Source organism: Hyperoodon ampullatus (assembly GCF_949752795.1).
Source record: "Hyperoodon ampullatus genome assembly, chromosome: 4".
Lineage (NCBI taxonomy): Eukaryota > Metazoa > Chordata > Mammalia > Artiodactyla > Ziphiidae > Hyperoodon > Hyperoodon ampullatus.
The window spans coordinates 49,566,011-49,593,262 of NC_136917.1; the positions used below are offsets into that span (position 1 = coordinate 49,566,011).

The 27,252-nt window shown below is 41.8% G+C and overlaps 1 long non-coding RNA gene across 1 annotated transcript; it reads right to left on the reverse strand.

Annotated features, from left to right (window-relative positions):
* Positions 1-426: 426 nt before the first annotated feature.
* Positions 427-27,252, reverse strand: LOC307051066. The gene is made up of 3 exons (XR_013810821.1): positions 27,124-27,252; positions 23,992-24,060; positions 427-534 (listed from the first exon to the last, which is right to left on the reverse strand). It is a non-coding gene; the product is annotated as an uncharacterized lncRNA (long non-coding RNA).

Consider the following 27,252-nt stretch of genomic DNA (forward strand, 5'->3'; position numbering starts at 1 on the left):
TTTGGCATGGATCAGAAGATTAAGAAAGGAGAGCTAGTCATTGAAAGATCCCTGAGGTCTATACTCTGTCCCTCATCCTTGTGAAAGGAACCCCTGGGACAGTATTTGCCAAAATTTCAGCTAATCAAAATCATCTAGGAGGTATATAAAAAATTTCCATTGACCTTCTCTCCAGAGATTTTGATCGCCTGTTGTGCTGTAACCCTTTAAGGAGACACCTCGTGCTTCCTTTCCAAGATCACTTCTGCCACCCCACACTTAGCCATGAATTTCTCCTCCTCTTCTCATCTCCAACCACCTTCTTCGTTTATTTACATATTTACAATGACACATTCACAAGTAAATTACAGGTGCTAAAAACCTCAGATAACACAGAGTTCTTTAAAAAAAAAAAAAAAAAAAGAGTACGGTTATCGCTTCTCCTACCCCCACCCCCTCACTGGGCTACAGGAGGCCGGGATGTTGTCTGCCCTGCTCACTGCTGATCCCTCATCCAGCCCAGTGAGGGGCACAGGGAGGGCACTCGATGCGCATCTGTGGAATGAATGAACAAATTGCCATCATCAGGCAACGTGAGCCCTTTCCTATACATCCGAAGTCATATATATAGCGTGCTTCTGTACGTAAATGGGACCACACTGTATGTGCTATATACAGGTTTCTTCAGTTTTTGCCTCAGATATGTCTTAGAGGTCTTCCCTTGACTCTCTATCTAGACCTGCTTCATGCTTTTTCGCTGCTGACTAAATGCACCAGCATTATTTGCCCACCTCCACACTGATGGGCATTTAGGTTCCTTCCATTTCTCACTATTCCCAGCCATGCTGCTGCACAGGCTGTGGGTGCCCAGGTGCCCAGGAAAGACACCTGAGGTGGACTCGCTGGATGGAAGGGCTCCCCCTTGCTCTCCCGTTCCCTGAAAACCTGACTTCCTCTTCAAGATAAGCTGGACTGAGGAGAAATTCTCTTCCCTGGCAGTGGTGGGGAGTGTCAGACCTTGGGCTTGTACTTGGCAAACACACACACACACCCCATCCTATCCCAGCCTGCTCACTAGGGAACCTAATTTTAAAACATGAACTGATTAATTTGTCATGTTTTGTGGAAGCACGCTGAACTGAGAGTCCTGAGGTTTGAGGTCTGAGGGAGGCTTTGCCACAGAATTGCCTAAAAGTGTTGAACGAATGACTTAGTCTTTATAGGGCTCAGTTTCTTTTTTTTTTTTTTTTTTTTTTTTTGCGTTATGTGGGCCTCTCACTGTTGTGGCCTCTCCCGTTGCGGAGCACAGGCTCCGGACGCACAGGCCCAGCGGCCATGGCTCACGGGCCCAGCCGCTCCGCGGCATGTGGGATCTTCCCAGACCGGGGCACGAACCTGTGTCCCCTGCATCGGCAGGCGGACTCTCAACCACTGCGCCACCAGGGAAGCCCAGGGCTCAGTTTCTTTATCTTTAACTGGAGTTGGGGAGTGGACACGTTACTGTAAGGACACTTTCACTGCTCACCTTCCAGGGTGAGGCGTCGGTTGCCTGCCCTTGACCCCAGGTTGGATGTGGGAGCCAAGAAACAGGAAACTGACGTTTTGGAAAGAGCAGTCCGCAGTCCTGGGTGAGGTCAGAGCTGGCAGCGTGGTGACCTCTGCCCCGGTCAGCAGGTCAGCAGCCAGGCCTCCTCCCTGAGCTGCTGGGCTAGTTCCTCAGCTGACCCCTGGCAAGGGCTCACTTTCACCCCTTGCAGAGGAAAGTCTGGGCGTCACTTCGCCCGTGGTGTGGTGACCTATCTGCACCTGTGACAGCCGCGTGTCTACACCACACAGACGTGGATCAGTCCTCCTGGCAGAGCTTCGGGCACTGACCAGAGTGGTGAGGACCAGGGCCCCGCAGTTCCCCTCCTGGGCTCAAGCCCTGACTCTGCTGTGCCCAGTGAGCGGGTGAGCTGGGGTGAGTCACCCGGACTCTTAGTTTGCTGATCTCTAAACTGGGGATAATGTTAGTATATTTCTTATGGGGCATTGTAAGGATTAAGAGAAGATCCTTTTCTTTTGTTTTTTACTTAATTGATCAAAATGTATTTATATTATTACACATAATATAAAAAGTTTTCATCATGAAAATATAAAATTTTAGATAAAGCATTAGTCGTAAAAACCAAAGAATTGGCATCTGGGAGTCTTGATGTGGAAGGCAGAGTAGAAAATAGTTGAGAGATAAGCGGCCGTTGGACTAGGGCTGTAGGTGAGCCTTCAGAAAGGGACCCTTCTTGCCAGGTGGGTCTTTGCTAAAGCTGGACAAACTTCATTCTGAAAGTTACACAATAGTAGGGATCTTGGTCCATTTCATTTCTTGGTCTATGCCTAGTGCCCAGAAGAGCATCCAGCACAAAGTTGGTGTTCTGTAAATATAGTTACTTTTTGTTTTTTTGGCTTTACTGTCCTTCTATTTTTCTTTCTTTAAATTACATTTTTGCCAGTTTTATTGAGCTACAGGTGACATATAACATTGTATTAGTTTTATGTGTACAAGATAATGAATAGATATTTGTATATATTGCAAAACGATCACCACAATAAGTCTAGTCAACATTCATCACCTCACATAGTTACAAAATATTTTTTCTTGTGATGAGAACTTTTAAGATCTACTCTCTTAGCAACTTTCAAATATACAAAACAGCATTGTTAACTATAGTCACCATGCCATACATTACATCCCCGGACTTATTTATCTTATAACTAGATGCTTGTACTTTATGACCACTTTGACCTATTTTGCCCACCCCATCATCTCCTACCTCTGGCAACCACCAGTCTGTTCTCTCTTTCCATGAGTTTGGCTTTTCTGGATTCCACATATAAGTAAGATCATACAGTGTTTGTCTTTGTCTGACTTATTTCAGTTAGCATAATGCCCTCAAGGTCCATCCATCTTGTCACAAATGAGACGATTTCCTTCTCGTTCATAGCTGAATAATATTCCATTACATATATCAACATTTTCCATTTATCTGTCAGTGGACATCTAACTTGTTTCCATGTCTGGGCTATTGTAAACAATGCTATAATCAACATGGGGGTGCAGTTATCTTTTCAAGGAGTGACTTAATTTACTTCAGATATGTACCCAGAAGTGGAATTGCTGGATCATATGGTAGTTCTATTTTTAATTTTTTCAGGAACCTCCATACTGTTTTCTGCAGTGCCAGCACCAATTTATATTCCCACCAACAGTGCACAAGGGTTCCCTTTTCTCTGCATCCATGCCAGAATTTTTTTAATCTCTTGTCTTCTTGATGATGGCCACTCTAACAAGTGTGAGGTGATATCTTATTGTGGTTTTAATTTGTATTTCCCTAGTGAAGAGCGATGTTAGCATCTTCTCGTGTATCTGTTGATCATTTGTATGCCTTCTTTGGAAAAATGTCTATTCAGTTCCTCTGCCCATTTTTAAGTTGAATTCTTTGGGTTTTTTGTTTTTGTTTTTGTTTTTGTTTTTGTTTGCTATTGAGCTGTATGAGTTCTTTATATATTTTGGATATCATCCCCTTATCAGATATATGACTTGCAAATAATTTCTCCCATTCCACAAGTTGCCTTTTCATTTTGTTGATGGTGAAGTTTTGTTTTTTGCATGGAGTACATAATTACTGCTCATTAAGTGTTTTTATTATAATATTTAGAACAGAGCATAGCCCCTAGGCCAAGTAGGTGGTAAATAATTGTTTGGTGAGTATATGACAAATGCATGAATGAACTAGAAGCGAGGAACCACGCTCTAGTTCCATTTCTGCCCTGACTTCCTTGAACAGCAAGGCTACTGCCCCTCCCAACTCTACTGGCCTTCCCCAAACATGACTCCAGTTTCCTATCCTGGCATTATTACTAGTGGCTTTCCCTCCACTTGGAATGCTTTTATCATTTATTTCTGCTGTCAAAATTCTATCCTTCAAAAGAGGAGGGAGAGGAAGAAAAAAAAATTCTATCCTTCAAGATGCACATTACATGCCACCTCCCTCCCATGAAGCCTTCTTTGTTTTCCCATTTGGAAGTGTTTCTTCCACCTCATATTTTCAATATATTCCTCTGTTGATGATTCCCAAATTTACATTTTCAGTTCAGATCTTTCTTATGAACTCCGAACTAGTCTATTCTACTGTCTACTTAGCACCTTCATTTGGACATCTAATAGACTCAAATTTAATATGTCCATCGCCCACCCACCCATCCCTCCGTTAAATTAGCTTCACTTGCAGGTTCTTCTATCTCAGTTAAAGACGACTCCATTTTTCTAGGTGCTCAGACCAAAACATTAGTCACTTTTTTTTTTAACACCTTTATTGGAGTATAATTGCTTTACAATGGTGTGTTAGTTTCTGCTGTATAACAAAGTGAGTCAGCTATATGTATACATATATCCCCATATTTCCCCCCTCTTGCATCTCCCTCCTACCCTCCCTATCCCACCCCTCTAGGTGGACACAAAGCACAGAGCTGATCTCCCTGTGCTATGCGGCTGCTTCCCACTAGCTATCTATTTTACATTTGGTAGTGTATATATGTCCACGCCACTCTCTCACTTCGTCCCAGCTTACCCTTCCCCCTCCCTGTGTCAAGTCCATTCTCTATGTCTGCGTCTTTATTTCTGTCCTGCCCCTATGTTCTTCAGACCTTTTTTTTTTTTTAGATTACATATATACGTGTTAGCATACAGTATTTGTTTTTCTCTTTCTGACTTACTTCACTCTGTATGACAGACTCTAGGTCCATCTACCTCACTACAAATAACTCAATTTCGTTTCTTTTTATGGCTGAGTAATATTCCATGGTATATATGTGCCACATCTTTATCCATTCATCTGTCGATGGACACTTAGGTTGCTTCCATGTCCTGGCTATTGTAAATAGAGCTGCAATGAACATTTTGGTACATGACTCTTTGTGAATTATGGTTTTCTCAGGATATATGCCCAGTAGTGGGATTGCTGGGTTGTATGGTAGTTCTATTTTTAGTTTTTTAAGGAACCTCTTTACTGTTCTCCATAGTGGCTGTATCAATTTATATTCCCACCAACAGTGCAAGAGGGTTCCCTTTTCTCCACACCCTCTCCAGCATTTACTGTTTGTAGATTTTTTGATGATGGCCATTCTGACTGGTGTGAGGTGATACCTCATTGTAGTTTTGATTTTCATTTCTCTAATGATTAGTGATGTTGAGCATCCTTTCACATGTTTGCTAGCAATCTGTATATTGTCTTTGGAGAAATGTCTCTTTAGGTCTTCTGTCCATTTTTGGATTGGGTTGTTTGTTTTTTTGATATTGAGCTGCATGAGCTGCTTGTATCAAAACATTAGTCACTTTTGATGCTTCTCTTTCTCTTACATCCTACACTTAATCCATATAGAAATCTTTTGGATCTACTTGGATATATCTAGAACCAGAACACTTCTCACCACCTCCACTGCTTACCACTATGGTCCAAGTCAGGGCCAATAGTCTGTACCCCTGCTTTTCTCTCAACCACAGTCAATTTTTTTTTTTTTTTTTTTGCGGTACGTGGGCCTCTCACTGCTGTGGCCTCTCCCGTTGCGGAGCACAGGCTCTGGACACGCAGGCTCAGCGGCCATGGCTCACGGGCCCAGCCGCTCCGCAGCACGTGGGATCTTCCCAGACCGGGACACGAACCCGCATCCCCTGCATCGGCAGGCGGACTCGCAACCACTGCACCACCAGGGAAGCCCTGCACAGTCAATTTCTATAGAGCAGCCAGAGTGATTCTTTGTAAATTAAAGGTCAAATCATATCAATCTTATGCTAAAAATCCTGCAGTGGCTCCACCTTTCACTTAGAGTAAAAGCTGACATTAAAACCAGAGTCAGATCTCTCTGACTTCATCTCCCACTACTCTCTGTCCTGTACATTCTTCTTTTGTCCCTGTAGATTCATTCTCCAGCCTTTTCCACTCTCCTCTCTTTGCCAGGAGACCGGCCACAGGAATCTTCAAACATGCTCCACCGCTTTTGGCTTGGAGTTGATCAGTCGATGGCAGGCACTGGTACAGGATGGGGAAACGGGAACTGATAGAGGTTGGGGTATTTAGCCCTCTGTTTCTTTTCTTGCTAAGCCTGGTTGTGGCCATGACTGTGTTGCTTCACCAAAGACCACATCTGCCAGCAGCCCTCTCCTACAGCCAGCCCTCCCAGGTCCAGAAATCCTGCTCTCTGCTGCCCCCTTCTGGCCCAGGAGTGCTAAAGATATCCAGGTATTGCTACCTCTCCAGCCCCTGACCTTGCTGATTTATCTTAACTCTGTGCCCAGCTTTGTAAATAGCCTTTTTACTTAACACTCTTCAATTACTCCTTTTTAAGGTGCTCTCTGCTTTCTATATTACTTGATCACTTCCTCACCTTGGCTCACTCTGTTCAAGCAACACTTTCCACTCTGGGCTTCCTCTAGCATGCTAGGCACACTCCTGCCTCAGGGTCTTTGCACTGGATCTTCCCTTTGCTGGCATGCTGTTCTTCCGGATATTCATGCATCCCTTCCTCATGTCCTTAAACCTCTGCTCAGTTGTCACCTTCTCAGTGACCACATCTCTCTCTGTCCTAATATTCATAAAAATTGCAGCCCCTCTACCCTGGCAGTTCCAATCTTTATTATTATTTTTAATTAAAAAAATAGTACATATCCTCTTATAACTCACTACATTACTTATTTATTTGTGATTTTTCACTATCTTTATCCTCTCACTGGACTATAAGATCCTTGAGGGCAAGGATTTCATCTGTTCTTTTCACTGATGAATCTCCACTACCTAGAACAATGCCTGGAATATGGTAGGTGATAAATGCATGTTTGTTGAATGAGTAAAAGTTTGAATATATTCCACTTTGTTCTTATCTCTCAATGGATCCCACCATGTTTTCCCTTGAAATGTATAACCCAAGTGCATAACTCATTACTCCAACTAAACTGTGAACTCTCCAAGGGGAAGAATTAGCATTTATACCTGAGGTTGCAAAGCAGAGGCCCTTGGGCTGGACTTGGCCTGCAGGAAAGTTTATTTGTACTAAAGTACTGGCCCACACAGTGTTTCAAATATTATTTTGATTTATCTTTCCAACATTAAAAAAATGGGGATATTTCACTTAAGATGTAGGTTTCTGGTTTCCATGCCAAATTGGGTCTGGTCATATTTCACATTGTGTTTCTTATTTTCTAACAGCCAAGCAGGGCTTTCCTCTTTAGACTGGGCATGTCCGTCGCACCAGGGCTGTACCTCTTCCTGTTGTTTCCCTGACCCCTATAAAGCTTGTGTCACCCAGCCAACTCCACTAACTTACTCATTTGCTTGGCCCTTGTAGACACAGGAGTTTGCAACCCCTGATGGTGAAACATATCCCAGGGAGACAATAAATGTTTAATGATAATGATGTGATACTGATGATGGAGAAATATGGGTTGAATATCTACTTCTTTTAATCTTTTTTCTTGTAACTTCTCTTCATCTACTTGTTATATCAATTAGTGTTGATGTTGATGTCTCCAGATATAATTGTGGATTTTTCTTTTTCTTTTTGAAGTTATATCATTTTACTTTTTGTATTCTCAAATTCTATTATTATTAGGTGCATACATAGTTATGATTATATGACTCCTGAAGAAGACCTGAAGGACACCGAGGGCACTTTCAACCAACTTGACTTAATTAACATGTATAGAACACTTAACAATAGCAAAGTAAACATTCTTTTCAAGTACACATGGAATATTCACCAAGATAAGTCATATTCTAGGCTACAAAATAAATCTCTGCAAATTTATAAGGACCAAAATAATACAAAGCATGTTCTCTGACCATAACAGCATTCAACTAGAAATGAATAAGAGAGAGATACAGCCAGAAATCTCTAAATAATTAGAAATAAAAAGATACACTTCTAAATTACCCATGGATCCGGTGCTTTGTGACTGCCTGGAGCGGTGGGATAGGGAGGGTGGGAGGGAGGGAGACGCAAGAGGGAAGGGATATGGGAACAGATGTATATGTATAACGGATTCACTTTGTTTTAAAGCAGAAACTAATAATAAAAAAATAAAATAAAAATAAATAAATAAATTACCCATGGATCAAAGAAGGAATCATAAAGGAGATCCTAATACTTGAGTTAGACAAATGAAAACACAACCTATAAAAATATGTGTGATATAGCTAAAGAAATGCTATAGGAACATGTAGGACGTTAATTACTCATAAAGAAGAAAAGTCTCATTACAATGAGACTTAGCTGCCACCTTAAGAAATTATAAAAAGGAAAGCAAGTTAAATACAAAAGAATCAGAAGATGGAAATAAAGAGCAGAAATCAACAAAATAGAAACCAGAAAAACAGTAGAGAAAAATCCATTAAACTATAATTTATATTTATAAATATCCAGTATGTTCAATTTAAAAAGAGAGAGAGAAAAAGTACAAATTACCAATATCAGAAATTAAAGAGAAGACTTTAGAGATCCTATGGAAATTAAAAAGTTAATGCAGGAATATTATGAATAACTTTATACTAATAAATTTGAGAATTTACATGAAATGGAAAAATTGCCTGAAAGACCCAAACTCCCAAAGCTCACTCAAGAAGAAACAGATAGTCCAAGCAATGCTATACCTATTAAAAAATTAAATTTGTAGCTAAAAACTTTCCAACAAAGAAAACTCCTAGCCCATATGAGTTCAGTGGTCTATTTTACCAAACACTTAAGGAAAGAATAATACCAATTCTAGAGATGTTTTCCAAAAGTGGAAGAGGATGGAATATTTTCCAATTTATTTTATGAATCCAGTATCAACCTAATACCAAAAGCAGACAAAGATATTACATGAAAAGAAATCTATGGCCCAGATATCCCTCACTGACATAGATGCAAAAGCCCTTGGCAAAATATTAGCAAATTAAATCCAGCAATATATAAAAAGGATAACACATAATGAACAAGTGGTTTTATCCTTGTAATGCAAGGTTAGCTCAATATTTGAAAACAAATCAAAAAAGGAAAGAAAATTAATCAATGTAATCACTGTATCAACAGATAAAAAAAGAAAAATGATTATTTCGATAGATTCAGAAAAAGCATTTTAGCAAAATTCAACATCCATTCATAATAAAATCTCTCAAGAAACTAGAGATAATAGGGAGGTTCTTCAACCTAATAAAGATCAACTATGAAAATGTATAGCTGGGACTTCCTTGGTGGAATAGCGGTTAAGAATCCATCTGCCAATGCAGGGTACACAGGTTCGACCCCTGGTTCGGGAAGATCCCACATGCCACGGAGCAACTAAGCCCGTGCACCACAACTACTGAGCCTGCACTCGAGAGCCTGTGAAACACGACTACTGAGCCCATGTACCACAACTACTGAAGCCTATGCATCTAGAGCCCGTGCTCCTCAACAAGAGAAGCCACCGCAACGAGAAGCCCAAGCACCACAATGAAGAGTAGCCCCCGCTCACCACAACTAGAGACAGCCTGTGCTCAGTAACGAAGACACAACGCAGCCAAAAATAAATAAATAAATTAATTAATTAAAAGAAAAAAAAAAGAAAATATAGCTAACATCATATTTAGTGTATGAAAGACTGAATGATTATCCCTAAGATCAGGAACAAGGCAAGGATATCCACTCTCACAACTATTCAAAATTGTATAGAAGACAAGAACAAGAAATAAATGGTATTAAGATTAGAAGGGAAGGACTAAAAATTGTCTTCACTTGCAGATGACATGATTATCTGTGTAGGAAATCCTAAAGACTCTACAAACGATATGTTACAACAGTACAAAAGACATGAAATACATAGAGGTAAGTCTAACAAAATACATGCAAGATATATATGCTCACATTTACAAAACATTGATGAGAGAAATTGAACTAGACCTACAAAAATGGAGAGATGTACTGCATACATGGATCGGAAGTCAGTGTTGTCAAGATGTCATTTCTCCCCAGATTGATCTATAGGTAAATGCAATCCCAGTCAGAGTATCAGGACCTGGGTGTGAGCTGGTGCATGCTCTGGACACTCCTGACCACTCCCATGAGGCCAACGCCCAGAGCACCCATAACACTGAACTGGTCCTCCCAGCATATAAACTGGAACAGGCTGCTGCCCTCCTTAATATGCTCCTGAGGCTTCCACGTAGCTTTGAGAATCAAGTTCAGAATCCAAGCAGCCAGAAGCACAGGCCCTGTGTTTCATGACCTGGACCCGCCTTCTCACAGCCTGCATCTGCTTACTCTCCCTACAGGAAGACTCCAGGCTTCTATTTTGGGACAGATTGATTTAGAAAACTTTCTGTCACTAAGTGGAAATCTGTGTTCCTGTAACACCCACCCTGGATTAAACTCCCAGAGACCAAAGAAGTACAATCTCTCACTCTCATGAGAGACTTTAAGCACTGAAATGTGACTATTCCCTCTGAGTTTTTTCTCATGTTTGTTAAAGGTCCTCTGTTAACGGAGGTATTCCTTGATGTACTGACTTGCTTTACTATTAATGGCCCTTTTCTCAGGAAGTTCCAGTTGATAAATGTCTATTTTAATACCTGTCACCTACAGCTGAATGCATGGTCCCATCAGAGGGCCCAGAGTACAGCAGAATTTGCCATTTTGTTTTCTTACACAGTAAGTCTCCTTGTTTGGTCTAAATTGCATTAATGTTTGGTAGCCTCATTTAAGGATAATTCACGCTTGGAACTTGAGAGTACCTAAAACTCTGATGTGTTTCTTGTATGTGGTATGTGTTGTTTTTTAGCCATTTCCCCAGCTGTACTTGTGTCGTATTTTTTAGTGTATTTTGAGTTAACATTTTTACATGTATTTTATTTGCTTGTTATTTACTGTGACATTTCCTTCAAACTTTCTGAGACAATGGTGAATTCTGTTTTTTCCTGTGCACCCTCTGTCCCCCCTCACCATTGGCTTTTTTTTTTAACATCTTTATTGGAGTATAATTGCTTTACAATGTTGTGTTAATTTTTGCTGTATAAAAAAGTGAATCAGCTATATGCATACATATATCCGCATATCCCCCACCCCCGTCATGCATCTCCCTCCCACCCTCCTTATCCCACCCCTCTAGGTGGTCACAAAGCACTGAGCTGATCTCCCTGTGCTATGCAGCTTCTTCCAACTAGCTATCTATTTTACATTTGGTAGTGTATATATGTCAATGCTACTCTCTCACTTCGTCCCAGCTTACCCTTCCCCCTCCCTGTGTCCTCAAGTCCATTCTCTACATCTGCATCGTTATTCCTGTCCTGCCCCTAGGTTCATCAGAACCTTTTTTTTTTTTTTTTGGATTCCATATATATGTGTTAGCATAAGGTATTTTTTTTTCTCTTTCTGAGTTACTTCACCCTGTATGACAGACTCCAGGTCCATCCACCTCACTACAAATAACTCAATTTCGTTTCTTTTTATGGCTGAGTAATATTCCATTGTATATATGTGCCACATCTTCTTTATCCATTCACCTGTCGATGGACACTTAGGTTGCTTCCATGTCTTGGCTATTGTAAATAGTGCTGCAATGAACATTGTGGTACATGACTCTTTTTGAATTATGGTTTTCTCAGCGTATATGCCCAGTACTGGGATTGCTGGGTCATATGGTAGCTCTATTTTCAGTTTTTTAAGGAACTTCCTTACTGTTCTCCATAGTGGCTGTATCAATTTATATTCCCACCAACAGTGCAAGATGGTTCCCTTTTCTCCACACCCTCTCCAGCATTTACTGTTTGTAGATTTTTTGATTGATGGACATTCTGACCCGTGTGAAGTGATACCTCATTGTAGCTTTTTTTTTTTTAACATCTTTATTGGAGTATAATTGCTTTACAATGGTATGTTACTTCCTGTTTTATAACAAAGTGAATCAGCTATACATATACATATATCCCCATATCTCCTCCCTCTTGCGTCTCCCTCCCACCCTCCCTATCCCACCCCTCTAGGTGGTCACAAAGCACTGAGCTGATCTCCCTGTGCTATAAAGCTGCTTCCCACTAGTTATCTATTTTACATTTGGTAGTGTATGTATGTCAATGCCACTCTCTCACTTCATCCCAGCTTACCCTCCCCCCTCCCTGTGTCCTCAAGTCCATTCTCTACGTCTGCATCTTTATTCCTGTCCTGCCACTAGGTTCTTCAAAACCATTTTTTCCCTTAGATTCCATATATATGTGTTAGCATATGGTATTTGTTTTTCTCTTTCTGACTTACTTCACTCTGTTTGACAGACTCTAGGTCCATCCACCTCACTACAAATAACTCAATTTCGTTTCTTTTTATAGCTGAGTAATATTCCATGGTATATATGTGCTACATCTTCTTTATCCATTCATCTGTCGATGGACAATTAGGTTGCTTCCATGTCCTGGCTATTGTAAATAGAGCTGCAATGAACATTTTGGTACATGACTCTTTGCGAATTATGGTTTTCTCAGGGTATATGCCCAGTAGTGGGATTGCTGGGTCATATGGTAGTTCTATTTTTAGTTTTTTAAGGAACCTCCATACTGTTCTCCATAGTGGCTGTATCAATTTACATTCCCACTAACAGTGCAAGAGGGTTCCCTTTTCTCCACACCCTCTCCAGCATTTACTGTTTGTAGATTTTTTGATTGATGGCCATTCTGACTGGTGTGAGGTGATACCTCATTGTAGTTTTGATTTTCATTTCTCTAATGACTAGTGATGTTGAGCATCCTTTCATGTGTTTGTTGGCAATCTGTATATCTTCTTTGGAGAAATGTCTCTTCAGGTCTTCTGCCCATTTTTGGATTGGGTTGTTTGTTTTTTTGATATTGAGCTGCATGAGCTGCTTGTAAATGTTGGAGATTAATCCTTTGTCAGTTGCTTCATTTGCAAATATTTTCTCCCATTCTGAGGGTTGTCTTCTGGTCTTGTTTATGGTTTCCTTTGTTGTGCAAAAGCATTTAAGTTTCATTAGGTCCCAATTGTTTATTTTTGTTTTTATGTCCATTTCTCTAGGAGGTGGGTCAAAAAGGATCTTGCTGTGATTTATGTCATAGAGTGTTCTGCCTGTTTTCCTCTAAGAGTTTTATAGTGTCTGGCCTTACATTTAGGTCTTTAATCCATTTTATTTTTGTGTATGGTGTTAGGAAGTGTTCCAATTTCATTCTTTTACATGTAGCTGTCCAGCTTTCCCAGCACCAATTATTGAAGAGGCTGTCTTTTCTCCATTGTATACTCTTGCCTCCTTTATCAAAGATAAAGTGACCATATGTGCATGGGTTTATCTCTGGGCTTTCTATTCTGTTCCATCGATCTATATTTCTGTTTTTGTGCCAGTACCATACTGTCTTGATTACTATAGCTTTGTAGTATAGCCTGAAGTCAGGGAGCCTGAGTCCTCCAGCTCCGTTTTTCTTTCTCAAGATTGCTTTGGCTATTCGGGATCTTTTGTGTTTCCATACAAATTCCCCTCACCAATGGCTTTTCCCAGCTCATGTGCAGGTGTTCCTCACCAAGTCCCCTAAACACCTCTCAATACTCTTCACTTTGTTCTCTCTGCAGTACCCCAGCTTAGTTTGATCTCCATCCAGAAATGGAATGCTTATCCTGGCTGGTCACACACACCTATTCCCATCCCCTCCAGTCTTTCTCTACACTGAAGCCAGGCTAATCTTTACAAAACAGTTCCCAACATCCCATTGCCTAAAACCTTACAAAATTTCTATTGTTCATATCTCTTATACACTCATCAGCATTTATTCATTCATTCATTCATTCATTTACTCAATATTTCTCAATACCTATGATGTGGTAAGCACAGCTCTAGGCACTGGGGACACAGCTGTGAGCAAAATAATACAAATTCTCTGCCCTCATGGAGCTTATATTCCAGCAGATGAATGCAGCTCCTCGTGGCTCCCTGCACCCTTGGCTCACTGGCCCTTCATTGCTTCACACTAGTCATATTCCCTCCTGGCACAGGGCCTCAGAGGGACAGGCTGGTCTCTCTCTCTGGAATACTTTTCCCTCTTGTCTTTGTAACTCTTAGGTATCTTTCAGAAATTAGCTTAAAAGTCACTTCTGGAGGGAAGTCTTCCTTGCTTTCCCCACCTAGACGAAAGTCTCCTTTGATGTGCTCTGACAGTACTGACCTTCCTCCCTGTCACAGCTCTTACTGTACAGCCATTTGTGTTATATTCTGATTGACCTCTAAGTCCTCAGTGGATTTTGGGTTCTGTGAGGGCAGGGGCTCTGTTTTCACTCAACAGTGCCATGAGTGCCCAGTACAGAGTAGGCACCCATTCAATATTATTTAAAGGAATGAATTTGTGCCATCATCCAAGACTATTAAAATTTGGCCTGGAATGGAACGGGAGCTGCGACTAAGAACCTGATCTGAAGATAGCATCCAAGGAAGCATTAAGTAATTTATTAGTAGTCTTTAAATCAGTCATCAATCTGTCTAACCTTATTTGTATTCAACCCATATTTTTTTCTATCTCATTTGAAAGATCTCATGGGAGGCTTTTCTAAAGCTCAGCTCACTATGTCAACTGCATCCCCCTGCTCGGCCGACTATCCAAAAAGCAAATGAGGTTTGTTTCATGCAACTAGATTTCGTGCATAGCCTTAACATACGTGGTCCTCCATCCTCTCACCTGTGAGGTGCTGGGCTACATCAGGTGATTCCTGGATTCCTTCTGACAAAGACTGGGAGCCAGTGCTGGGGGTTGGCTCATTGATGCTGCTGGGGGTGAGGTGAGATGCTATGCTTCCGGCTCCAGCTTCACCCAGATAGCCAGGGGAGGTGTTTGCAGACAGAGGCTAGGTGGGGACCCCTTTCCCAGTGGCAGGTGAGTCAGTGTGGGCCAAGCCAGTCAGGGAGGGAGCAAGAATAGCAGCTTTGAATCCTGGGATGCTCTCTGCCCTCCTCCCATGCCTTGGCTGCACCCACAGGAACCAAACTGTGTATCTCAATCCTAGAACAGGTGCAATGTGCCACAGCCTGATAGGTATGAAGCAATCTGCAGAGAGGCAGGGAGGAGCTCTACTTCCCAGTCAGTGCAAGGACTACGGGTCCTGAAGGCTGGGCTGCCGCTTCCATCCTCCCTGGGCCTCCTGCTGCAGCCAGGATATCAAAGGCTGCGTTGTGCTTTGAGAAGGACTTTGGGTCCTTCATGTATCTGGTGACCCAGAATAGCCAACACAGTATTGAAGGAGAATAACAAAGTAGGAGGACTGACACTACGTGACTTCAAGACTTACTATAAAGCTACAGTAATCAAGACAGTGTGGTATTGGCAAAAGACAAGTATATCAATGGAACAGAATAGAAAGCCCATGAAATAGACCCCCATAAATATAGTTAACTGATCTTTGACAAAGGAGCAAAGGCAGTACAATGGAGCAAAATTAGTCTCTTCATCAAATGGTGCTGGAACATCTAGACCTGTATCTGTTCTAGACACAGACCTTCCATTCTTCACAGTTATTAACTCAAAATGGATCACAGACCTAGATGTAAAATGTGAAACTATAAAGCTCCTAGAAGATAACATAGGAGAAAACCTAGGTGACTTTGGGTATAGTTATGCCTTTTTAGATACAATACCAAAGACATGACCCATAGAAGAAATAATAAGCTGGACTTCATTAAAATTAAAAACTTCCACTTCTGGAAAAGACAATGTCAAGAGAATGAGAAGACAAGCCACAGCCTAAGAGCAAATATTTGCAAAAGACACATCTGATAAAGGATTGTTATCCAAAATATACAAATAACACTTAAAACTCAACAACGAGAAATCAAACAACCCAGTTAAAAAATGGGCCAAAGACCTTAATGGACACCTCACCGAAAAAGAGAGGCAGATGGCAAATAAGCATATGAAAAGATGCTCCACATCATATGTCATCGGGAAATGCAAATCAGTATACCGCTAAACACCTATTAGAATGGCCAAGATCCAGAACACTGACAACACCAAATGCTGGTGAGGATGTGGAACAACAGGTATTCTCATACACTGCTAATGACAAGGCAAATCGTACAATCACTTTGGAAGACAGTTTGGCAGTTTCTTATAAAACTAAACATACTCTTACTATATGACTTAGCAATTACACTTCTTGGTTTTTACCCAAAGGAGTCAAAAACTTATGTTCAAACAAAAACCTGCACAAAGATGTTTATAGCAGGTTTATTCATAATTGCCAAAACTTGGAAGCAAACTGGATGTCCTTCGGTAGGTGAATAAGCTGTGGCACATCCAGACAATAGAGTAGTTTATTCAGTGCTAAAAAGAAATGAACGATCAAGCCACAGAAAGACATGGAGGAACCTTAAATGCGTATTACTAAGTGAAAGAAGCCAATCTGAAAAGGCTACATACTATATGATTCTGACTATACGACACTCTGGAAAAGGCAAAACCATGGAGACAAGAAAAAGATCAGTGGTTGCAGGGGTTGGGGGTGGAGTGTGACGAACAGGCAGAGCACAGAAGATGTTCAGAGCAGTGAAAATACTCTGTATGATATTATAATGATGGATATTTGTCATTACACTTTGTCCAAACCCATAGAATGTACAACACCAAGAATGAACACTTGGATAAACTATAAACTTTGGGTAATTATGCTCTGTCAATGTAGATTCATCCTTGGTAAAAAAAAAAAAAAAGTATTGTTCGGGTGAGTGATGCTGACAGTGCACGAGGCTATGCTTGTGTGTGAGCAGTGGGTATATGGGAAATCTCTGTACCTTCCTCTCAATTTTGTTGTAAACCTGAAACTACTCTAAAGATAAATTCTTAAAAAAATGAACAGAGCCTCAGGGACATGGGAGACAATAACAAAAGATCTAACATTGTGTAACTGGAGTCCCCAGTTGAGAGGAGAGAGAGAACGGGGCAGACACTCTCTCAAAGACACAAATCCAAGAAGCTCAGCAAGAGAAATTAGAGAAAATTGTATCTAATCACATAATAGTCAAAGTGTTGAAAACCAAAGGTAAAGAGAAAATGTTGAAAGAGCTAGAGAAAAAGACCCACTACACATAGTGGGATATGACAGACTCTCTCCTTTGACCAAACTTGAATCAAGCGCCTTTGAGTCCTCTTTCTGACTAGGATCCAAGCGCGGGATTTGTCCTTGGTCCATTTAGTCCAGTTTTAGCAAGAATCCTGCTGAGTCAGTTTAGCAAAATCCCTCACTCAGTGTCTGATCACTCTCCATATCTGATCAAATTCCTCATCCCCGGGCTTCCCTGGTGGCGCAGTGGTTGAGAGTCCGCCTGCCGATGCAGAGAACGCGGGTTCGTGCCCCGGTCCGGGAAGATCCCACATGCCGCGGAGCGGCTGGGCCCGTGAGCCATGGCCGCTGAGCCTGCGTGTCCGGAGCCTGTGCTCCGCAACGGGAGAGGCCACAACAATGAGAGGCCCACGTACCACAAAAAAAAAAAAAAAAAAAATTCCTCATCCCCAATCCTCAATATCTTATCACCCTGGCATGGCTTCAGCAAGAATCCCCCTATCCCGGATTTTTTCCTCTTAGTAATTTTCCATTTACTGACCCCATCCTGTTCCTTGGCTATAAGTCTCCACTTGTCCTTGTCGTATTTGGAGTTGAGCCTGATCTCTCTTCCCTGCTGCAAAACCTCACTGCAGTAGTTACTTCTTGAATAAAGTCTTTAACAAGTGTCATGAATAATTTTTCCTTAAAAAAGTCCATTCCAAAGACCTCTGACTTCTCATCACAAACCATGGGAGCTAGAAGCCTGTAAAACAACACTACAGGGAACGTCAGAATTGATTTTTAAGAAGTGAGACCCAATTGTATGCTATTCACCAGATACATATTTTACATACAAAGATAGGTTAAAAGCAATTGGATCGAAAAAGATATCATGTAAGGTGTAAGCATAAGAAGGCTGAAGTGGCTGAAATGGTACATGAAAAGACATACAATCAGTAATGTGTGTGCTGATAATAGATCTTTAAAATATACAAAGAAGCAATTGAGAGAATCAAGGGAGAAACAGAAATTCTATAATCACGACTGGGGATCTTAACACCCTCTCTCAGCAATTAAAAGGACAACAAAATAACACACAATTGAAAGAACACAGAAAATCAGTAAAAATAAAGATGACCTGAAAAACACTTGCTCATTTTGACATAATTAATATTTATGAAACACTAAATCCTATACCTATAGAATAGACATTTTTTCTCATTTACATGGTACTTTTACCAAAACAGATCAAATTTGTGGGAGAATATGACTCATGCTCAAACTCATACCTCATCTGCAGATGATCTAGACACCACAACCAAATACATCTTTGTAAGGACATTAACTTTAATTGTGACATCTACTTAATTACAAATCTTCCATCAGTCTCCATTGCCTAGAAGGTTAATTTAAACCTTTTCAGGCTGACATATAAAAAGTTGCACAGTCTGGCTGCCATTCTCACCCCCGTGTCATGACTCATTATACTCCATTCCATACCATTATTTTGGTCACAGTTGATACGGACTCTGTATTATCAGTCAAACCTACATTGCACATTTGACTGCCAAGTCTTCAGACATTTCTTTCCCACCACTGTTATGCTCTCCCTCACATCTTCAGTCAGGCTTGACTGCATCCTCCAAGGTACAGCTCAGTTATCTTTTCCTTCACCGTTTCTCCTCTGATCAGAGGCTGGAGCTTCTCTCTCTCTCTCTTTACTCAGCTTCACTGAATTGAGATTCTGTCACCTGTCACACGCTGGTCAACTGGCTGATTCTTGATAAAATGACCTGACCATGAGGAGAAGGGACCTTTGGACTATGGCTAGTTACAGTCAGAAGCAGAATTTTGGGCAAGCATGGAGCAGGCGGGCCAAGAGACAGCCACTTCCCAGCTCAGCCAATCTGTAGGACTTGTCATTAAAGAATTAATCTGGCTCTAAAAATTTCAAGAAGTAAATCCCTGAAGAGGACATGGCTGGTTGGCTTTTGAAACATCTCAAATAGTCTGTAAATAAATATAAATGTTAACCATTCCTCTGAAATGCCATATGAAGAATTTGGCTTCTTTGTCTCCAGGGAGACCCTTCTTTATTAGATAACCAATCAAAGCTGGCAAAGAATTATTGATCACCTACTAAATGAGACTGGCGGCTTCTTAAAAATAAGGAACTAGCTTTGAGGAGTAGCAAAGAAGCAGTTCAGAGTATAGAAGTACCAGATATTCTACTCCATAGCTTTGGGTAGGAGATGGGAATTATCTGCTTACAGCAGGCTTAGGCTGCAGGGTTTTGCAGAAGGTAAGTAAGGATACTGGGGCACAGCACCAGTACTGCTGTGTTGGGAAATGGCTCACTTACACTCTCCATGGAGGACAAATCATGACAGGAAAGTTACGGTTACAGAGCAAAACCAAGCAAAGCAAGGGGATGCCGCCTGATGTGATACATGTTTAACATCTTCCAGAAAATAGTGGCTTCATGTAGATTTACGCAGGAAGCGACTTTGTGCAAAGGGTAAAGGGTCAAGATGGCTCAAGTTTGAAAGGAATAAGGGAGAGATTTTTCCACTACAGTCTTGGAGATCTTTTGTTCTCCACACTTAACATCTCTTCCAGTGAACACTACAGACTCTCACTATTCAAAGTGTCGTCCATAGACCAGAAAACTCAGGATCACCTGGGAGCTTCACCTCAGACCTACAGAACTTGCATTTAACATGATTTCAGGCAAATTTTTTGCACATTAACGTGTGCAAGCAGCACAGTCATCATACATACCCAAGGGCCAAATCTGGACCCACAATAGCCAGAACAAAAAGAAACAGGTATTTGTCTCTTAGAGATCAAGCCTAGAAGAAGGAAAATATCAGTACATATAAATCATGTTTATAAGTGTGCTTAGAGGGCTAGAAATTATTAGAATTTTAGAATTTCGTAGTTTTCAGTCTGCTTTTTACAAGAAAAAGCTTACTGGCCATAGGATGAGAAAGAACGTAGGGCAAGCATCAATTTTGGAGTAAACTCTGGCTCTTGTGTGGGTTGTGTGCAGTCCATTTTATGGGAATTTGAGCCCAAGGCAGAAGAACTTTAAGGAAGGCACCAGGAGATTGCACTCAACTTTCTAAGTCTGGAGCATTCCCATCCTGAATGTTTTAGAAGAGGCTGAATTTGGTTTGGACATCTCATTAAGCATTTAAGGAGACCCATAACATGTTAATAAATGTAAAGATAATTTCAAAACAACTTATATCTCCTAACTTAGGAAAGCACATTCATTCTAGGAATTTTCTAGCTGCCCCCAGCCCTAACACTCTCATGTTCTTCCTATCCCACCACCAGGTGGGGCTAGTGTGCAGCCAAGGTGAAAATCACTGCTCTAAACCACCCCCTCACTTTACTGCAGGGGGAAGTGAGGAACCCAGGAGTGAAAGGGATGAACCTAAGGCCTTGGGTCTGGAATTCCAGCGTCCTGACATTAAATCCAATGAGTGCTGCAACCAAGGTCCCGGTGAAAGGGAGAAAGAATAAAGAGACTGGAAAATAGGCTTGGTGGGGAAGAACTGGGAGGATGCCTCTATTTACAGAACAGAGGAAGAAAACATAGCAAAAGAGACAGGAGCAGGCTGAGAGGAAGGAACCAGCCACCAGGGAGGTGAAGGGATGGTTAACACTGTCGCAGGCCTCAAAGAGGTAAAGCGGGTAGACAGAGGAAAGGCCTTTGGGACTGGCCATTGGGAGGTCATTCGCATACAGTGCAGCTTAATGGTTTACATAGTTCCAGAGCCAGGCTGCCTGAAAGGCATTTCGGGGCCATGTGAGAACATCATGTGTCTCTGTTAGCTTACCAGCTCCGTAACTTTGGACAATTTAATTTATCTTTCTATCTCAGTTTTCTCATCTGTAAAATGTGTATAAAATATTAGTACTTGCCTAATAGGACTGTCATAAGTTTAAATGAGCTAATACATATAAAGCACTTAGAATGGCGCCTGGCACAGTGTGTGTGTATCATCAATATATATTAGTTCTTATTATTATTGTGGTTATTGGTGGTGAGCTTTGAGACATGATTTTAATTAGCTGGTAGGAGAGGTGTCTGATTTTATAATGTTCTTATGGGGTTTTGCATCTCAGCCAGCATCTCTGCAGTATAATCTCCAAGTTAGCAGTTACTAAAGAGTTCAGAAAGATAACTGCAGTCCTGTTTGCAGAAGTGAGGCAGACCTAACCAGGCCTCACTGAGGCCTTTTTGTGATAGAATGGATTGTCTACCCTGGTACTCCAGTATCTTATACCCCACCCTGAACTTCAGTAACCCAGTACTACTAAATTAAACTGATCATATTTTAGCTGGCTTAGTTGTACAGGATACACTCACCCTGCAGAATATCATCCCCTGTATCACAGTGCTGGCAGGAGACCTACTCCTTACTTGCACAGAGTCGCCTGTTGGCCTCTACCTGGTCGCCCGTGGGACCCCATGCACCAGGGACTGTGCATTCTGTAGGGAAGGGGAAAGTGGACAGGAGACAGGGAGGGGTGGGAGAAGGAGAAGAGAGGGAAACTGGCTCATTGCACACTCTAGAAATCACTCTGTAGATTACAGATACCCTGAAACACAGCAATTGGAGGAAAACCCCACAAACAACCTGCCACCAGCAGCAGCCAGGGTGTGGAAGTCCTGGGAACCAGCCTTGTGTGCTGTGCTGTCCCTGTGATCGGGCCACTGGGTGTCACTCTTAGTGTATGTTCATTTGGGGTCAGGTTTCTGAAGGTGGTCCAGCATTTGCTGAAGCCTCCATCCTCTTCCCCCAGCTTCCCTCCCTGTGCTGGTGTACCTCCCCTGGAAGGCTTTTCTGACCACATGGGCAGTATACTGAGAGTAAAACTGCCCCAGAAGCTGACTTCTGATCTACACATGGGGGAATAGCCTGTCTGTCATGGAAGTAAGCAGAGCCCAGCAACAGTAACTAACTTATAGCAGCGGCAGCTTGAAAACGAGTTTGTTTTGTTTGTTTTTGGCTACGTTGGGACTTCGTTGCTGCACGCGGGCTTTCTCTAGTTGTTGCGAGTGGCCTCTAGAGCACAGGCTCAGTAGTTGTGGCGCACGGGCTTACTTGCTCCGCGGCATGTAGGATCTTCCTGGACCAGGGCTTGAACCCGTGTCCCCTGCACTGGCAGGTGGATTCTTAACCACTGTGCCACCAGGGAAGCCCCGAAAACAAGTTCTTAAAACATAGAATTTCAGGGCCTCCCTGGTGGCGCAGTGGTTGAGAGTCCGCCTGCCGATGCAGGGGATACGGGTTCGTGCCCCGGTCTGGGAGGATCCCATATGCCGCGGAGCGGCTGGGCCCGTGAGCCATGGCTGCTGAGCCTGCGCATCCGGAGCCTGTGCTCCGCAACGGGAGAGGCCACAACAGTGAGAGGCCCGCATACCACAAAAAAAAAAAAAAAAAAAAACATAGAATTTCATTAATTTTGTCATTTGTCATTGTTATTTCCTTCTTTCTATATTCTTTATTTTATTAATTTATATTCTTATATTTTCATTTAATTCTTTCATTCTATAAAATCGAACACTTAGACGAAATAGAAATTAAACCCAGAAAGAAGGACTGGGAAGAAAAACAAGAACAGATAAAACCTTTAGAGAAATAGAAATCATGTTAAAAAAAATCTTTTACTGTTATTTACCCTCTTGAGAACTTAATGTACTTTTTCAGTATGAAGATTCATGTCTTCATTCTGGAATATTCTCAGTCATTTTCCCTGTGAGTACTGACTCCCCTTTCAGCCTTTCCTTCTGGGAGTTCTATTAGATTATGTTGGGCCTCTCATTCTGTTCTGTCTTGCTTGGTTAATCCTTTTGTAGTTTCTACAGCTACATTCTGGGTGATTGCTGCAGATCTGTGTTCAGGTTCCTGGATTTTTTTTCCTCTGCTGTGCTGAATCTTGTATTTAACCTATCCAGTGGATCTTTAATTGCAGTGCATTTTTGTTTGTTTCTAGGAGTTGTTATTAGGTTACTTATCAAATGTGTCTTTTTTTAAATCAAATTTGTATTTTATCAAATCCAATTTTATCAAAAAATTTTTGGTTGTTGTATTTGGCTATTTATCAAATTTGTCTGTCCATAATGCTCTGTTCTTTCATTATGGTTCCTAATTTTAAAAATGTTTTAAGTTACTTTAACACACTTATTTTAGGTCTCTTTCATTTCCAGTTCTTTTATTTACCATTCTTGCTATGCTAATTCACTGGCTGGTTACAACTGCTGGTCCTCTCTCCAGGTAGTTAATTTCCTTTTGTATTTGTATCTCTTTAACTATGAACTACCCTGAATGAGTCTTCAACATTTAAAAGAAAAAAGGGTGGGGGGGCTTCTCATGAGCCCTGCACTGTGAAAGTATCCTTATAGAGTAGTTTTTGCAATTGTTTCTGTTGTCTTCCTAGAGAATCAACATCCAAGGGCCAGTTTTAATCACTTACTCCCCTGATTGGGATTCCTGGAGAGTGCAGGGTAAATTCAGATCCTACACTTTCTCAAGTAGCGAGTCTGGAGGTTTGATTTTTTCCTCACAGATGCATGGCTTCTTCAGGGTTTCCTTGGAAGGTGGAAGTAAGTTTTCTAATTCCTTTTTGATGGAAAAACAACACTTTCAGGCTTCAAGCTTCACGCAGGGAGCAAATGTCCAGCTCTCCTGCTTTACATAGGCCCACGGTCATGTCTAATAAGGGGGGGTGCGGGGGTGGGCATTAGAAGACCAGTCCAGCTCTGAGGACCAGCATTCAGGCTAAGAACCCTCAGGGTCCCCATGGCATCTCCTCCCATGAACCTGTAGGACTCTGAATTCCGCACTTGTTTCTGGCTCCCACGGATTTCCCTTTCTTTCTTTAAAGCTAACTGTGTATTAAAATATTTATCTTTGTAACATTTTATCCTACCTTGACATTGAGCCATTCAGTTTATCTTCTGGTTTTCTTATCAGAAGTTTTCAAACAGGGTCCTCTGAGCTGTGGGGGCAGAAGGAGAAGTGACAGGGTTACTGACCCTTCCCCACTCGAAACCCTTCCCTCTACCTTGGTTTAAACAGGCAGCTCTTCTTGTACCCTGCTCTACAACAGACTAGCAGTGTGACTCTGGCAAGTACTTAATCTCTCTGTGCCTCAGTTTCTCCATCTGTAAAAAGGGAAGAATAACAGTGCTGCCTCACAGGACTACTGTGAGGATTAAATGAGATAATATACATGAAGCAGTCATGTCGTGCCTGGTTCAAAATAAGCACTCAGTAAGTGATCTTTGAGCTTTGAATTACTGAGCTCCAAGTTATATTTCTTTTTAAAAATGATTCTGAACAAAACAAACAAAAAACCCCCAGTATCTTTTTAGATCCAGATGGGGCTTTCAAAACTATCTAGATATATTCTAGACTGGATACTTTCTAAAAGACATAGTTTGAAAATTCTTTACTTCTACATCAACACTATAGTAGGAAGGTTAGTTTTAGCCAAGCTTGGAACCTAGCAGGGTGGGCATAAAGATCTCTATTGTTTATGATCATTTTCTTCCAGCCCCCTGACATTCTTTCAACCCCACTTCCCATCCCTTAGCAATTCTATTCTTTTCTTGATGATTTACAATGAACTTGTTGTAACATTTGTACAAGCTTCCTTCTGACTAGAGTCAGCCTTGCTTCATGGTTTCTCAACGTTCTGTCACCTGTCCCCAGATTTTGCTAAAATCGCCTAACTATAATGTCATTTAATGGTCTAACTTTACATATATGGTAACCTCTTCTACATTTCCCATGAAAGTGGGGACTATGTAGTTTCATGGAAAAGACAGGGTTAAGGGAAGGGCTTTGCTGTGTTTCGTGAAAAAAGGTGCATTTGGGAGGGGCACTTTCATTCCTGCTTTGATCTACTCAGCAATTGTTCAGTTCAGTTCTGCACTCATGAGCCAGTAACAGCTTTTCTTACTTGGGAGCATGATACATTATGAATCAATGAGATGATGAGTCAGGGTTCAGCGATGAGCAATGTGGGTTGATGGTCTTCCAATACATCCCAGTGTGAAGCGCAGAAAGTGGCAGTTCTATGGCCTTAATTCATGTGCAAGAACTCTATCATCTTCAGTGACACGGTGAGATGCTCTCTTTGGGTCCAGGGAAGAGACAGGAAATCAGAGTACGCCTGCTTCTCTGCAGGTTGCTCATATTGTTATAACATCTGCATAACAGCTGACTATATTCCTAGTATCATCTGAAGGTCCAAGCCCTTCAAGGTCAATAGGGTCCTTTTAAGTGAATAGGGTTGTTCCAGTGCTACCAAGAATTTGGAGCTATGGTCACAGTTGAGTTGGTGACCTGGATAATAGTTGATGGGTATAATTGGTATGAAACATCCAGGGCTACACAGAGCATGTTGTCAAATGTCCAGTGGAAGCAGAGAGAATATTAAGCCAGGTGCATCCAACCTCTTAATGCTACTGTGGTTTGAAGATATAACGTGGTTGAGAGTAGGATAGAAGTCTCAGTATCAGAAGGTTGTGATTATTTGAATGGAAGGCTGGTGACCACATCAGCTTACCATGGAGTGTCTCAGCTTACAGCACAGTCTCAGCAGCAAGTCTGACATTCTAATACTCAGAGAGGGTGGTCAGAGCCAGTCCTGGAATGTTATAGATATCATGTCAAAGGCAGGACAGCAGGGAAAGTATGGGCTCTTTCTTCCCAGTCTTTTAAAGGGCCAAAGCCTGACACTTCCTTCAGAAGGCCAATAGCTGCCTCATTGCCAAAATAAATCAGGGCCTCCTTGGTCAAAAGCAAGGCTATGTTTCCATCACTGTAAGTTAACTTATATATATGATGTGAGGTAATGACCCAACTTCATTCTTTTGCATGTGGCCATACAGTTGTCCCAGCACCATTTGGTGAAAGAGTATTCTTTCCTCCATTGATTTGGCACCTTTGTGGAAAATCAATTGATTATAGGTACATGGGTTTATTTCTAGACTCTCAATTCTATTACAATGATTTATCCTTAGATAGTACCACACTGTCATAATTTCCATTGCTTTATAATAACTTTTGAAACTGTGACTTCTTCAACTTTGTTATAGCCAATAGCTTTGGCTATTCTGGTTTCCTAAAGTCTCCATATGAACTTTAATATCAGCTTGTCAATTTCTATTAAAAAAGGGAGCTTCTGGGCTTTTGATAGGGATTGCATTGAATCTGCAGATTAATTTGGGGGTATTTCCATTTTAACAGTATTAAGTCTTCCAAATCCATGAACATGAGATGTTTTTCCATTTATTTATATCTTTCAACAATGTTTTGTAGTTCCCAGAGTATAAGTTTTGCATTCTTTTGTTAAATATATTTCTAAGTGCTTTATTATTTTGGGGGCTTTGGTAAATCGTTTTCTTAATTTCATCTTTGGATTGTTCATTGCTAGTTTATTGAAAACAACTAATTTTTGTACATTGTTTTTATATCCTGCAAACTTACTAACCTTGTTATTAGTTCTAATAGTTTTTTAAAAATTGGATTCCTTATGACTCCACTTATAAGATTGTCACCTGACACTAGAGATAGTTTTACTTCCTTTCTAACCTGAATGCCTTTTATTTCATTTTTTTGGCCCCAGTTTCCTTTAAATCTTGCGATCTTCCGACCTCACTCATCACCTGGGGGTGAGAAGGGTAGTCCAGTGTCAGCTCTGTATCCTCAGGTGCTCTCTCTCTTTCTCCTGTCCCCCTCTCAGTCTGGGCTGTAGCCCCTGGCCTTGAAGGCGAGGGGGCTAATAGGCGCAGGTGAGAGCGGGAAGGAGGAGGAGGCAGAGAGGACGCGGGCGCCGGGTCCGCGCGCTCCTGGGACCCGACTGCCGGGCAGAAGCAGGGCTGGCAGCGCCTGCTCGCGCGCACCCCGACTATTGCAGCCCAGCGGCTCGGGAGCCCAAAGGGGGTGTGGACCACAGGGAGGCAGGGCGGGGGCAGCGCGCGGGGCGCCGGGCTCCGCCGGGCAGGGCGTCCCCACCCGGGCGCCGCGAGCAGCTACCCGCCCCAGGACCCACCTCTCGGCCAGCGTCGGGAGCCAGAGGCCCCTGCCCGGGCCCCTGCGACCGGTTCATGAATCCTGGTCCTCGTCTGGGGTCTCGAATTCCAAGGCGAGCAAAGCGAAATAGGAGAGCTCGACATCCATG